Source organism: Manis javanica, chromosome X, assembly GCF_040802235.1.
Source record: "Manis javanica isolate MJ-LG chromosome X, MJ_LKY, whole genome shotgun sequence".
In the NCBI taxonomy this organism is placed as follows: domain Eukaryota; kingdom Metazoa; phylum Chordata; class Mammalia; order Pholidota; family Manidae; genus Manis; species Manis javanica.
The window spans coordinates 81,866,214-81,881,636 of NC_133174.1; the positions used below are offsets into that span (position 1 = coordinate 81,866,214).

A 15,423-nucleotide genomic window follows, 5' to 3' on the forward strand; every position below is an offset into this window, starting at 1 on the left:
GAGATGTATCCAGCAAAAAACTTGTTCATGTTTATGTTCAAGATAATTTTGCCTATGTTTTATTCTAAGAGTTTTATGGTTTCATGTCCCACATGGAGGTCTTTAATCCATTTTGAGTTTACTTTTATGTATGGAGTTAGAGAGTAATCCAGTTTCATTCTCTTGCATGTAGCTGTCCAGTTTTCCCAACACCATTTATTGAAGACACTCTTTTCCCCATTTCATATTCATGGCTGATTTATCATATATTAATTGACCATATATGTTGGATTTATTTCTTGGCTCTCTATTCTTTTCCATTGATCTAAGGGTCAGTTTTTGTGTGAGTAACATATTGTTTTGATTACTGTAGCTTTATAGAATAGCTTGAAGTCAGAAAGCATAATACACCCTGCTTTGTTCTTCTTTCTCAAGAACGCTTTGCCTATTTGGGGTCTTTTGTAGTTCCATATGAATTTTAGGATTATTTGCTCTAGTTCATTAAAAAATGCCATTGGTACTATGATAGGAATTGGTTTGAATCTGAAAATTGCTTTGGGGGCAGAATAGTCATTTTGACAACATTAATTCTTCCTATCCATCAGCATAGCATATATTTCCTTTTATTTCTGTCTTCTTTAATTTCTCCCATGAGTGTTTTATAGTTTTCAGAGTACAGGCTGTTCATCTCCTTGGTTAGGTTTTTTCCTAGGTATTTTATTCTTTTAGATGCAATCATAAATGGAATTGTTTTTCCAATTTCTCTTTCTGCTAGTGTGTTTAGTAGACAGAAATTCAATGGATTTCTATATATTTGTTTTGTATCTTGTGACTTTGCTGAATCCAGTTATTAGTTCTACATTATTTTTGTGGAATCTTAAGGATTTTCTATATATAGTACCATATCATCTGCAGATACTTATAATTTTACTCCTTCCTTAGCAATTTGGATGCTTTTCATCTAACTTGTCTGATTACCATGGCCAGGATTTCCAGTATGTGTTGAATAAAAGTGGTGAGAAATAATTTATTTCCAATCTTAGAGGAAAAGCTTTCAGGTTTTCACCAATATGATGTTGGCTGTGGTTTTGTCATATATAACCTTTATTATGTTGAGATAGGTTCTCTCTATACTCATTTTGTTGAGTTTCCATCATGAATAGATGTTGAGTTTTGTCAAAAGCATTTTCAGCATCTATTGAGATAATCACATGGTTTTTTTCCTTCTTTTGGTTATTGTGGTATATCATGTTGATTGATTTATGAACATTGTAAAGTCCTTGCTTCCCTGTAATAAATCTCACTTCATTATGATGGATGATCCTTTTTATGCATTTTTTATTTTGGTTTGCTAATATTTTGTTGAGTATTTTTACATCCATATTCATCAGAGATACTGCTCTATATTTTCTTCTTTTGTAGTGTCTTTATATGGTTTTGGTATTAGAGTGATGCTGGCCTCATAGAATGAGTTTGGAAGTACTCCCTCCTCTTTCACTTTTTGGAATACTTCAAGAAGGATGGGTATTAGCTCTTCTTAAAATGTTTGGTAGAATTCAGCTGTAAAATTATCCATATCTGGCCATTTGTTTTTAAGTAATTTTTGATTACCAATTTCATTTCATTTCTGGTAGTTGGTCTATTCAGTTTTTCTGTTTCTTCCTGGGTCAGTCTTGGAAGGCTGTATTTTTCTAGAAAGTTGTCCATTTCTTCTAGGTTGTCCAATTTATTGACATGTAGTTTTTAATAATATTATCTAATAATTCTTTGTATTTCTTTGATGTCCATTGTGATTATTCCTTCTTTGTTTCTGATTTGGTTTATGTGTGTACACTCTTTTTCTTGATAAGTCTTGCTAGGGGGTTATCTATTTTGTTTATTTACTCAAAGAACCAGCTCCTGGTTTCACTGAATTTTTCTATTGTTTATTCTTCTCTATTTTATTTATTTCTGCTCTGATCTTTATTATGTACCTCCTTCTACTGACTTTGGGTTTCAGTTGTTCTTATTTTTCTAGTTTCTTTAGTTGTGAGTTTGGACTGTTTATTTGGGATTTTGCTCATTTCTTGAGCTAGGTCTGTATTTCTATGTACTCACTTTGAACCACTTCTGTGACATCCCATATATTTCAAACTGTTGTATTCTTTCTCATTTGTCTCCATATATTTCTTGATTTCTTTGTTTTGTTCATTGATCCATTGATTATTGAGAAGAATATTGGTTAGCTTCCATGCATTTGTGGGGTTTTTTAATTTGTGTAATTTATTTCTAGTTTCATACAATTGGGATCTGAAAACAAGTTTGATACAATTTCAGTCATTTTGAGTTTATTGATTCACTCTGCTTTCTAATATGTGATGTATTCTGGGAAATGTTCCATGTGCACTTGAGAACCTGCTGCTTTTGGGTGGAATGTTCTGTAGATATCTGCTAAGTCCATCTGATCTAATGTACTGCTTGGTGTTTGTTTATTTTCTGGCTGGTTGATCTGTCCATTGATATATGTGGTGTGTCATAATCTGCTAATATGGTTGTGTTTCTATCTCTATCTTTAATTGTGTTAGTATTTGTTTTACATATTTAGGTGACCCTGTGGTGCACAGATATTTACAATTACTATACTCTCTTGTTGGACTGACCCCTTTATCATTATGTAATGTCCTTCCTTGTCTCTTGTTACTTTCTTTCTTTTGAAGCTATTTTGTCTGATATAAGTACTACTATTCCTGCTTTTTTTCTCCTTACTAATTGCATGAAATATCTTTTTCCTTTCCTCCACTTTCAGTCTATTTATATTTTTAGGTCTTAAATAGGTCTCTTGTGGGAAGCATATAGACGGATCTTGTTCTTTATCTATTCTGCCACCCTTTGTCTTTTCATTGGTGCATTTAGTCCATTTAGATTTAAAGTAATTTTTGATAGGTATGTCCTTATTGCCATTTTATTAATTGTTTTCTGTTTTTTTTTTGTAGTTCCTATCTGATCCTTTATTCCTCTGTTATAGTCTTGTCATTTGATGCTTTTCTTTAGTATTATGCTTGGATTTTTCTTTAATTTTTTGTGTCTATTACCATCTTTAGGTTTGTTGTTACCAGAAGGTTCATAGGTATTTTCCTAAATATGTAAGTCTATGTTAAGTTGATGATCACTCTATTTCAAACACAATCTAAATGTACTACTTCTTAAATTCTTCCTCCTCCACACTTGATGTAAAGATATCATAATCTACAATTTTTTTACCCCTTGACTGATTTTGTATATAGTTATTTTACTACTTTTGTTCTTTTTAATTTCATACTTGTTTAAGTAATTGGTCTATTACCTTTACTATAGGTTTGTTTTCACTGATTAAAAATATTTAGACTTAAGAACATTTCCATCTATAGAAGTCTCTTTAACATATCCTGTAAGGCCTGTTTAATGATGGTGAAATATTTTAACTTTTGTTCCTCTGGGAAACTTAATCTCTCCTTCAATTCTGAATGATAACTTTGCTGGGTAGAAGATTCTTGGTTAAAGGTCCTTCTGTTTCAATACATTAAATATTTTATGCCACTCTCTTCTGGCCTGTAAAGTTCTGCTGAGAAATCTTCTGATATCTTAATGGGGTTTCCCTTATGAGTAGTTTTTTGCCTCTCTCTAGATGCTTTCACTACATTCTCCTTAACCTTAATCTTTGTCATGTTAATGTATGTCTTGGTGTTGTCTTCCTTGGGTTCCTTTTGTTAGCAATTCTGTGTGCTTCTAGAATCTAGATGCCAATTTCTTTCCCCAGATTGGGGAAGTTTTCTGCAATTATTTCTTCAAAAAACTTTCTACTTTTTTGTCTCCCTCTTCTCTTTAGGTACTTATATTATGCAAATATTATTCCATTTGGAATGATCACACAGTTCTCCCAGAATCTTTTCATTTTAAAAATTATTTTTTCTCTTTGTTCCTCATCTTAGTTGTTTTCCTCTCCTCTATTTCCCAAATCTTTTATTTTTTCCTCTACTCCAGCAGTCTACTATTCATTTCTTCCATTGTATTTTTCATTTCAGTTATTATATTCTCCAACTCTGAGTGGCTCTTTTCCAAATTTTCTATCTCTTTGTTGAAATTATCACTGAGATCATCAATTCTTATCCAAAGTCAGTGAATATCTTTAAGACTGTTACTTTGAAATCTTTATCAAGAAGATTTGGGATATCCATTTTATTTAGCCCTCTTTCTGGTATCTTATTTTCTTTTGTTTGGAACATATTCTTCTGCCTCCTTTTATTGTCTGGGTTTCTGTCTTTCTTCCTTTGTATTGGAAAGATCCTCTATGTTTCCTGGTCTAGAGAGTAATGACTTTATGAAGAATGCATCCTGTGGTGCCCAAAAGCTCAAGACTCTGCTCAGCAGTGCCTTGTTCTCCTTTAAGGTGGAGCCACAGTTGCTGTTGGTGGGCTTTAGCAGTGTTCCCTTTCTGCCTGTCTTCTGGCAGTGGCTTATGTCTGTCAGTCAAAGCTAAGGACTCTCTTCTGAAGGCCATTTGTATATTCTTTGATACTTCAGCTGAGATTCATTGTGGGCAGTGCTACCCTCTCCATGCCAGGCAACAATGGAAGCCTCTGCTAGGAAGGGTGGGCCATGTGGGCCAGGTGCACTGGAAAGGTCCCTACAGGGATTAGCCACCAGCAAGGGAGCTGGAAAGTTTAAAGCTGGCTCCTGCAATTCCCCCACCACCTGTGCTGTAGGAGGACCAGGAAAACTTGGAAAGTACCCACCTGCCTGCCATGCAGCAAAGTTTGACCACTGTTGGGTCCAGTGGGCCAGGAAGAATAGGTGCATAGGGAAATGTACCACAGGTCTGAGCTGCCAGTGAAGGAGATGAAGCATTTGGAGCTGGCTCCTGTGAGCACCCAACCAGTTCATCTAAGGGAGCACTGGAGGAGTGTCATCTACCTGCTCTTTCTCCTCCAGAGAGAGTTCCTTCCAACCCCAACTCCTCTGATACACTTCCCACTGCTGGTAAATCTTTCAAACTACCACCTCTGTGTTGGGTCTCAGTGAGACCAATGGAGTGTGCCTGTCCTTCACAAGTGACAGGAGTCTTGACCTCCCTGTGTGCTCCAACTCTCCCTGTTGTAGAGCCCATTAATCAGCAAGGCGCAATGCAATGTGGACTTATGTTCTTGGAGCATATCTCCAGGGCCAGATGGGCAGGATTCTTGCGCACTTATCTCTTCCTTGCTCCATTCCTCTCCCTTCTGCTTGTGGGTTGGGATGGGGAAAGGCTTCTACCCCAATTGATTTGTGCTGTACCACTTTACCCTTTGCCATGTGGTCTTCCCTTTTTCACTAGGTATAGATGTTCTGTTCTTCAATCTTTAGGTCATTTTCAGGGCTGGTTGCATTTACTATAGTTGCTTCCTTGCTGTGTACATGGGAGGACATTTCTGCCTTGTCTTCCTACTTTGACATCTTTTTCCATAATTGTAAATCAGTAGACTTAGTAAGGGAGATTTACCTCCATAATGTTTCAAGGAAGCTCAGTGAGCTGTAAAACCCAGAAAGATAATATAATGAAATCAGGAAATACATGAACAAAATGAGAAGTTTAACAGAGGGATAGAAATCATAAAAATGAACCACACAGAAATTGATGGCCCTTACTCAATCAGTTGAAGACCGTAAGAAAAAAACCCCTGAGATCTCTCAAGGAAAAGAGAATTCTTCCTCTAGATTGTTCTTGGATTTGAGCTGCAAAATCAAGAACTCTTTTTTGGGTCTCCAGTCTGTTATTGTACCCTGCAGATTTCGAAATTTCCTGTTTTCACAGTTGTGTGAGCCAATTCTTCAGCCTACTCTCTTTCTTTCCCTCTCTCTCTCATTACACATACACACACACATACACACACAAACATCTTACATCTCTTTGGTTATTTTTCTTTGGAGAACTCTGACTAGTACAGATTCTGGTACCACAATTGGTTCTAGAGGAATAGAATCCTAAGGATGAATTTTCTGAATAGATTGTGGGGTATCTGGAATTAGTATATGTTTTGAATTTGAGTCCATTTTTTTAGATGTAACTATTACAAGTATATATTGTGAGGTTTCCTTTCTCCTTCTCTTAGTTACAGTCTTGTGATAAAAAGAAGTACCCAAAAAAAAAGGGCTTCTGTCGTGAGTGGCACACGTGGGGCAGCTCGTATGCTCTTCGTGCGGAATCGACATCAAGAGATTTCGGAAGCATAATTTTTTGGTACTTGGGCAGCTAGTGATCGTTGGTCCTGGCGCCCCCCAAAAAAAAAAAAAAAAAAAAAAAAAAAGAAGTACCCAGTTTTAATGTAATTCAGTTTCTCATTTTTCCCCTTTATGATTAGTGCTTTCATGGTCCTATTTAAGAATTCTATGTCTACTTCAAGTATTTGAAGATATACTGCTGATGTTTTCTTGTAAGTTTAATGATCTTTTTCCCATAATTAGATTTACAATTCTTCCAGAACTGATGTTTGTTATAGGTGTCAGAATTTATGCTTATCCATATGTAAGTCCATTTGACCCATATCATGTACTGAAAAAAGTAGTCTTTTCCAATGCACTGCAGTATTGCCTTTGTCCCAAATCATTTAATAACATGTGTAGATCTGTTTCTGTGCTCCATTTTTATTGCATTAATTGTTCATATATGTAGAAATTTTACATAGTTTTTATTAATTTTTTATACTAGGTCATGATATCTGTTAGTGTACACCCTCCATTTTTGTTATTTTTCATGTCTAACTCACTATCCTTAACTCTTTGCATTTCCATATATATATTAAACTAAGTATGTCAGTTTTGAAAAAATTCTGCTGGTGTTTAGATTTATATCTTGAATCTTAAACCTTAGATACATTTTGAGAGAATTTACAACTTTACAATTTTGAAACTTCCAAACTTTGAATAGAATTTATCCCTCCATTCATTTTTTCTTCCTTAGTTTCTCTGTAAACTACTTTTTTGTTATTGTTTTCATTGCAAATATCTTACACATCTAATTAGATTTAATTTTATGGATACTTGATGTTTTTTATCATGTAATTGGTGTCATTTTTAAAAGTTCATGTTTTACTTTGTGATTGGCATATAGAAACAAAATTCATTTTTTTATATTGGCCTTGTATATAAAAATCATGACATAGTCCCTAATAATTTCGATTATTCTATGTGTGAATATTTTAAAGAAAACATAAAATTTGAAGATTTTATTTTATTTTTCCATACTTATTATGTTGTTTCTTGTTTTTGCCATATTTCATTACCTGGGACCACACTGAATAGAAGTGAGGAGAGTGTGCTTTCATTCCCCATTCCAAATCTTAGGTTGGATGATTAAATATTAGCTGTAGTTTTTGAAAATGTCTTTGACCACATTGAAGCTTTCTTTCCCACCATTCCTTGGCTAATATTTTTAATTTAGAAAAAGTGATTAAATTTTATCAAGTATACTTTTAATTATTTAAAGTAACCATATTTTTCTGTTAATGAGGTGAATTACATTGATGAGTTTTTCAGTTTTTAGCCACCTTAAACACATAATAAATCCTACTTCATTGTGATGTATTTTATTTATTTTAAAATAATTCTAGATTCACAGGAAATGGCAAAGAGAATAGAGAGAGGTCCTCTGTACCTTTCATCTAGTTTCCCCTCAAGAGTTACATCTTATGTAACAATTGTACCCAAACCAGGAAATTTACATTGCATGTATAGTGCTATGCCAATTGTCCAATGTTTACATGTAACCACCACCAGGTAATTTCAAAGTCTGTCTTCTACTTCAGATTCTTATGTTTGATTCAGGCTGATGTTGATGCTTTCTGTTGCATATTTCATTCATTGCTTGTGTTCTTCATCTCCAGAATTTCTGTGTGGTTCATTTTTATGATTTCTATCCCTCTGTTAAACTTCTCATTTTGTTCATGTATTTCCTGATTTCATTATATTATCTTTCTGGGTTTTACAGCTCGCTGAGCTTCCTTGAAACAACTATTTGGAAATTTTATTGGGCAAATCACATATATCCATTTCCTTGGAGTTGGTTCTGGCAAAATTATTGTATTCCTTTGGGGTTTTCATGTTTCCTTGATATTTGTGTTCTTTGTATTTGAAGAATCAATCTTTTCAGGTCTTACTGGTGTTGAGAGAGAATTACCTTACACTGGCCCTGTTAGGGATTCTAAGGCTTTCTCAGACCTCTTCTGTGAATATGCTTGCTCCATAATTATTCCCTCTTGTGTGGGAATTCTTAAGATTATACGCCTTCTCTCAGTCCTGCAAAGCCAGGCTGGGTGCTGTAAGCCTGTTTTGCTTTCCTAGGGGGGTTTTGAATGTTCAAGTTTGTAACGTTTTTCCCAATCCCATGGATTCAGGTTAGCTTTCTTCACACCTCAGTAGCCACCTGCAATGGCTTGTTCTCACTGCCATTGGGAGTGCACCTAGGGAACCATCCAGGGGATGGGAAATGTGTCTGTGTGTGGTGAGGCACACAGAATATTGCAGCTGCCTGTGGACCAGTTAGGGGGATCCAAAGGCAAGTCACCCTCGGTGGCATGTTACAGTCTTCCTGATGGAGTCTGTGACATACTTGATAGGGTCCCTGTCCCTTTGATTCTCTCCAAGAGCCCTGTCTGCTATTCCTCCATCTGCTTCCTGCTTCCCAGTCACATGGCACACCTTAGTATTCTGGATAAGGCAAGAAAGAAGTGGGTCTTTTTGGCTTCACCCCCTTGGGAAGATGGGTACTCACATACTCCCACTTTTTCCATGGGAAAATAAATGAGCCAAGAAGTTCTCACTACTGAGCTGTACCACAGCCTTCAGCAAGGGATAATGTGGGTAAAGTAAAACTGTTCCTCTTACATTCTTGAATGCATGGAATCTCATATTTTTCTTTGCTCCAATGCTGTGCTAGAAATTCTGTACTGGATTACTGGACTTTCACAAAGTCTCTCTCATACATGAATGGTTTTCTTAATGGGTGTTATTTGTGGGGAAGATCTTAGAAAATTCTATTCCACCATGATGATGACATTGCTTTAGGTTTTCTTTAATTTCTTTCAGTGATGTTTTATAATTCTTTACATTTCTTTTGCTAAATACATTATTTTATTCTTTTTCATGATATTGCAAATGAAATTGCTTTCTTAACTTATTTCATATTTTTCTTTGCTAGTATATTTAAACACAATTGGTTTTTGCAAATTGATATGTATCCTGCAAACTTGCTGAGCTTGTTTATTAGTTCTAAAAGGTTTTTGTGAAATGTTCAGTGTTTTCTTTATGTAAGATCATGTCTTCAGTGAACAGGTGTAATTTTTCCTCTTCCTTTCTAAGCTGGATGATTTTCTTCATTGGTTTATATTGATATAAAGTCCTTTTTATTATTTTTGCATAATTTCCATGGTTAGAATCTCCTGTACAATGTTGAATAAAAGTAATACAAGTAGACACCTTTATGGTGTAAGGGGAAAAGTTTGTGTCTTTGTCCAATAACATGATGTTAGCTGTGGATTTTTTTTTCATAGATGCCTTTTACTCGGTTGAGGATATTCCCTCCTATTCCTAATCTTTTTAATGTTTTTATTATGAAGGGGCATTGAACTGTGTCCAGCGCTTTTGATGCAGCTATCAAAATAATCACATGGATTTTGTCTTTTATTCTACTGGAGTAATAAATTACATGAATTAATTTTTGCATTTTATAACAACTTTGAATTACTGGGAGAAGAGAAATTATATCTGGTCATGGTCATGATATATAATCTTACACATATTGTTGGACTTGACATAATATTATTTTCTTGAGGAATTATTTATCTATAATCATAAGAGATTGATCTGCAGTTTTATTCTTATGTCTTTTTTTTGTGTAGTATCAGGATTGATACTGATACCAATGTATCAATGGCCTCGCTGATTTGGTTAAAGCAGGGTCCTTCTTTTCTATATTTGAAAGATTTTGACAGAACTTATTATTGATTTCTCCTTTAAATGTGAGATAGTTCACCATTGAAGCCATCTTGTACCTAACTTTGGGAGGTGATATGTTTTTGATTACCAATTTAATCATTTTACATATTATAGGTGTATTTAGATTTTTTGTATCTTCCTGAGTCCGTCTTGGTACATTGTGTGTTTCTAGAATTTTTCCATTTCATCTAGGTTATCTAATTTGTTGGTATGCAGTACTTCATAGTATTCCTTTATAATTCCTTTATTTCTGTTAGTCAGTAGTAATGTCCCATCTTGCACTCCTAATTTTGGTAATTTGACTCTTTTCTATTTCTTTCTTTGTAAATCTATGTAAAGGTTTGCTAATTTTGTTCATTTTTTTCAAGAACTAACTTTAGGGCTTATTGATTTTCTGTATTTTATTCTATTCTCTGTTTAATTAATTTACACTCTAACCTTTATTTCTCCTTTCTTCTTGCACTGGATTAATTTTCTTTCTTCAAATATTTTAGTGTGAAAGGTTAGGTTGTTGTTTTCACATAATCTGATCTTTATTGTGTCCCTCCTTCTGCTGACCTTAGGCCTCATTTGTTCTTCTTTTTCTGATTTTGATAATTGTGACATTAGACTATTCATTTGGGATTGTTCTTTCTTCTTTAAATATGCCTGGATTGCTATATACTTTCCTCTTAAGACTGCTTTTGCTGCATCCCACAGAAGTTGGGGCTTTGTGTTGTTGTTGTCATTTATTTACATATATTGCTGACTCTCCATTTTAATTTGGTATTGAGCCATTAATTATTTAGGAGCATGTTGTTAAGCCTCCATGTGTTTGTGAGCCTTTTGGCTTTCTTTGTACAATTTATTTCTAGTTTTATACCTTTGTGGTCTGAAGAGTTGGTTGGTAGGATTTCAATCTTTTTGAATTTACTGAAGCTCTTTTTGTGACCTACTATGTGGTCTTTTCAAGAGAATTTTCCATGTGCACTTGAGACGAATGTGTATCCTGTTGCTTTTGGGTGTAGAGTTCTATAGATGTCTATTAGGTCCATCTGTTCTAGTGTGTTGTTCAGTGCCTCTGTGTCCTGACTTATTTTCTGTCTCGTAGATCTGTCCTTTGGAGTGAGTGGTGTGTTAAAGTCTCCCAAAATGAATGCATTGTATTCTATTTCCTCCTTTAATTCTGTTAGTATTTGTTTCACATATGTTGGTGCTCCTGTATTGGGTGCATATATGTTTGTAATGGTTATATCCTCTTGTTGGACTGAGCCCTTTATCATTATGTAATGTCCTTCTTTATCTCTTGTCACTTTCTTTGTTTTGATGTCCATTTTGTCTGATACTAGTATTGTAACACCTGCTTTTTTTTCTCCCTGTTGTTTGCATGAAATATATTTTTCCATCCCTTGACTTTTAACCTGTGCATGTCTTTGTGTTTGAGATGAGTCTCTTACAAGTAGTATGTAGATGGGTCTTCCTTTTTTATCCATTCTATTACTCTGTATCTTTTGATTGGTGCATTCAGTCTATTTACATTTAGGGTGATTATTGAAAAATATGTACTTATTGCCATTGCAGACTTTAAGTTTGTGGTTATCAAAGGTTCAAGGTAAGCTTCTTTACAATCTTAGTGTCTAATTTAACTCACTTATCGAGCTATTATACACACAGTCTGATGATTCTTTATTTCTCTCCCTTCTTATTCATCCTCCTCCATTCTTCATATGTTGGGTGTTTTATTCTGTGCTCTTCTTAGGAGTGCTCCCATCTAGAGCAGTCCTACTAAATTACCTTGTAGAGGTGGTTTATGGGAGGCAAATTCCCTCAACTTTTGTTGTCTGGGAATTGATTAATCCCTCCTTCATATTTAAATGATAATCGTGCTGGATACAGTATCCTTGGTTCAAGGTTCTTCTGTTTCATAGCATTAAATTTATCATGCCATTCTCTTCTGGCCTGTAAGGTTTCTGTTGAAAAGTCTGGTGATAGCCTGATGGGTTTTCTTTTGTAGGTGACCTTTTTAAATCTCTCTGGCTGCCTTTAATACTCTGTCCTTTTCCTTGATCTTTGCCATTTTAATTATTGTGTGTCTTGGTGTTGTCCTCTTTGGGTTCCTTCTGTTGGGAGTTCTGTGTGCTTCCATAGGCTGAGCAACTATTTCCTCCCCCAGTTTGGGGAAGTTCTCAGCAATTATTTCTTCAAAGATACTTTCTATCCCTTTTTCTCTCTCTTCTTCTGGTACCCCTATAGTGCAGATATTGTTCCTTTTGGATTGGTCACACAGTTCTCTTAATATTGTTTCATTTCTGGAGATCCTTTTATCTCTCTCTGCATCAGCTTCTTTGTGTTCCTGTTCTCTGGTTTCTCGTCCATTAATGGCCTCTTGCATCCCCTTCATTCTGTTTTTAAGTCCTTCCAGAGATTGTTTTATTTCTGTAGTCTCCCTCTGCACTTGCTCTTTTAGCTCTTGCATATTTCTCTGCAGATCCATCAGCATGTTTATGATTTCTATGTTGAATTCTTTCTCAGGGAGACTGGTTAGGTCTGTCTCTGAAGATCCTCTCTCAGGCGTTGTCTGGACTATTTAAGACTGGACTAAATTTTTCTGCCTTTTCATGGTGATAGTGGTGGCTGTAGGCAGGTTGTGGGTATGTCAGCTCGGAAAAGAAAGTCCTTTCCTGCTTGCTGGATGCCTTGCCCTTCTCCATTGCCTGTATCGGTTACCCGCACTCCTGGAGCACCCATTAGGTTAATCCCCTAAGCTTCTGTGGGCAGGGTCTCCATCAGAGCAGTGAAGAGCCCTGCAGGGAGTGGCAGGCAGGCCAGGTGCACTCCTCCATGATAGTGACACCCCTGCTGGGTAGCTGTGGTCTGGCCCAGGCAGCTGTGCATTGGGCTGGGATTCTGGTCAGCTACTGAGAGTGTAGCTGCTCCCTCTGGCACTGCTGCAGGTACGCACGGGCCTCTCCCATGCCCCTCTGGTGCCACAGGCTTGCGCAGACATCTCCCGGGCCCCTCTGGCACCACTGCCGCTGGCGTGCACGGGCCGCTCCCGGGCTGCTCAGTTGCCACCATGGTGGGCTCGCATGAGATGCTCCCAGTCCCCTCTGGCACCGCCAGTGCACACGGGCTGCTCCTGGTCCCCTCTGGTGCTGTCATCCCCAGTATCCCATTACTGGGCTGGTGTGTCGGGGTCTGCATCAGTTAGGGGAATGACTGGTAGGCTTAGTGTCATGAGGGGCTTCAGAGTTGCGCTGCCGCCCAGGGGGTTAGGGCACCTAAAGTTCCCCAGGATTCCCAGCTGGCTAAGTGTGCCAGGAAGACTTCATCCAGTTGTGGGGTCCCTGTCTCTTTAAGTACCAGTTGCAGGGATCTGCCCACAGGTTTTGCTTTTCTGTTCCTCTAATTTCCAGCACCCCATGTACCTTGTGTCTGCACTCCGAGTGTGGATTTCTAGAGCTGGTTGTTTAGCAGTCCTGGGCTTTCACTCCTTCCCTGTTCCAACTCCTTTCTTCCTGCTGGGTTCTGGGGTGGGTGGGTGTTTGGGTCCCGCCTGGCCATGGCTTGTATGTTACCCCCTTCATGTGATGTTGAGTTCTCACAGATGTAGATGTATTCTGACTGTTGTACTGTATCCACTGGTGTCTCTTTTAGGAATAGTTGTATTTTTGTATTTACATAAATACATATGTTTTTGTGAGGAGATTTCCACTGAACTACTCACGTTGCCATCTTTGCTCCACCACCACCCCCTCCACCCATTTTTTAACAAGCTTACTTGCTTTTTGGATGTTAAAGCATGTGAGTTCTTCATATGTTTTTTATGTTAACCCCTTGTCAGATATGTGATTTACAAAGATATTCTCCCAGGCTATAGGATGCCTTTTTGTTCTGCTAAAGGTGTCCTTTGCTGTACAGAAGCTTTTTAGCATGATGTACTCCCATTTGTTCATTTCTTATTTTGTTTCCCTTGCTCAAGGAGATGTTTTCAAGAAAAAGTTGCTCAAGTTTATATTCAAGAGATTTTTGCCTATGTTTTCTTCTAAGAGTTTATGTTTCATGACTTACATTCAGGTCTTTGATCCATTTTGAGTTTACTTTTGTATATGGGGGTAGACAGTAATCCAGTTTCATTCTCTTGCATGTAGCTGTCCAGTTTTGACACAACCAGTTGTTGAAGAAGCTGTCATTTCCCCATTGTATATCCATGGCACCTTTATCATATATTAATTGGCCATATATGCTTGGGTTTATATCTGGGCTCTTAGTCTGTTCCATTGGTCTATGGTTCTGTTCTCGTGCCAGTACCAAATTGTCTTGATTACTGTGGCTTTGTAGTGGAGTGTAACAAATAGTCTTTATTTTTAGGGAAGTTTTAAGTTTACAGAAATCTGAGGAGATTGTACAGGAGTTTCCAAATACACCCTCTCCAACCCTCTCACAATTTCCTCTATTATTAACATCTTAATTAGTGTAGCACATTTGTAATAAATGATTAACTGATATTGATACATTGTTATTAAAAAAAGTCTATAGTTCTATTAGACCTCATTCTTTGTGTTGTACAATTCTATAGCTTTTGAAAAATTTATAATATCATACAGCCACCATTAAAATATCATTACAGAATAGGTTTGCGGCCCAAAAATTCCTCTGGACTTCATGTATTCATCAGTGCTTCCTTATCCCTGACCACTTGGCAATCATTGATTTTTTAAACTGTCTCTACAGTTTTGTCTTTTCTGAAGTATCATATTTTTGAAATGATAGAGTATGCAACATTTTGAGACTGGCTTCTTGCTCTAAGCAACATACCTATGAAGTTCTGCCATGTCTCTGTGACTTGATAGCTCAATTTTTGTTACTGTATAATAATTCATTGCATAAATATATCAGTATTTGTTTATTTATTCACCTTTTCAAGGACATCTTGATTGCTTTCAATTTTTGGCAATTATGAAAAAAGATACTGTAAATATTTTTGGGTAGTTTTTCTTGTGGACATGTTTTCAAATAAATTGGGAAATGTATAAAGGCACAGTTGCCCTATAATTTAGCTCTGTGAAAAACTGGCAAGCTGTCAACTAAAGTGGCTGCAGAATTATGCATTCCTCCTAACAAAAATGAGAATCTTTGTTGCTCCACACCCTCCTTATTTGCTATTATCAAATTTTGGATTTTAGTTATTTTAAAATGTATGTAGTGGTATCTCATTGTTTTAATTTGTGATTCCTTGTTGACAAGTGATGTAGAACATATGTTCATATGCATATTTGTCATCTGTATATCTTTGGTGAAGTGTCTGTTCAGATCTTTTGCCTATTTTTAAAATTAGATTGTTTTCTTACTGAGTTTTAAGAGTTCTTTGTATATTTTGAAAAACAAGTCTTTTACCAGTTACATGTTTTGAAAATATTTTCTCCCTGTCTATGGCTTATCTTTTCAATCTCATAACCTCTTTAGAAGAGAAAACAATTC

The 15,423-nt window shown here is 36.3% G+C and overlaps 1 non-coding gene across 1 annotated transcript; it reads left to right on the top strand.

Moving 5' to 3' along the window:
• Positions 1 to 6,116: 6,116 nt before the first annotated feature.
• On the top strand, positions 6,117 to 6,250 carry LOC118967620 (U11 spliceosomal RNA). Its single transcript, XR_005054826.2, has one exon. It is a non-coding gene; the product is annotated as a U11 spliceosomal RNA (small nuclear RNA).
• Positions 6,251 to 15,423: the final 9,173 nt, after the last annotated feature.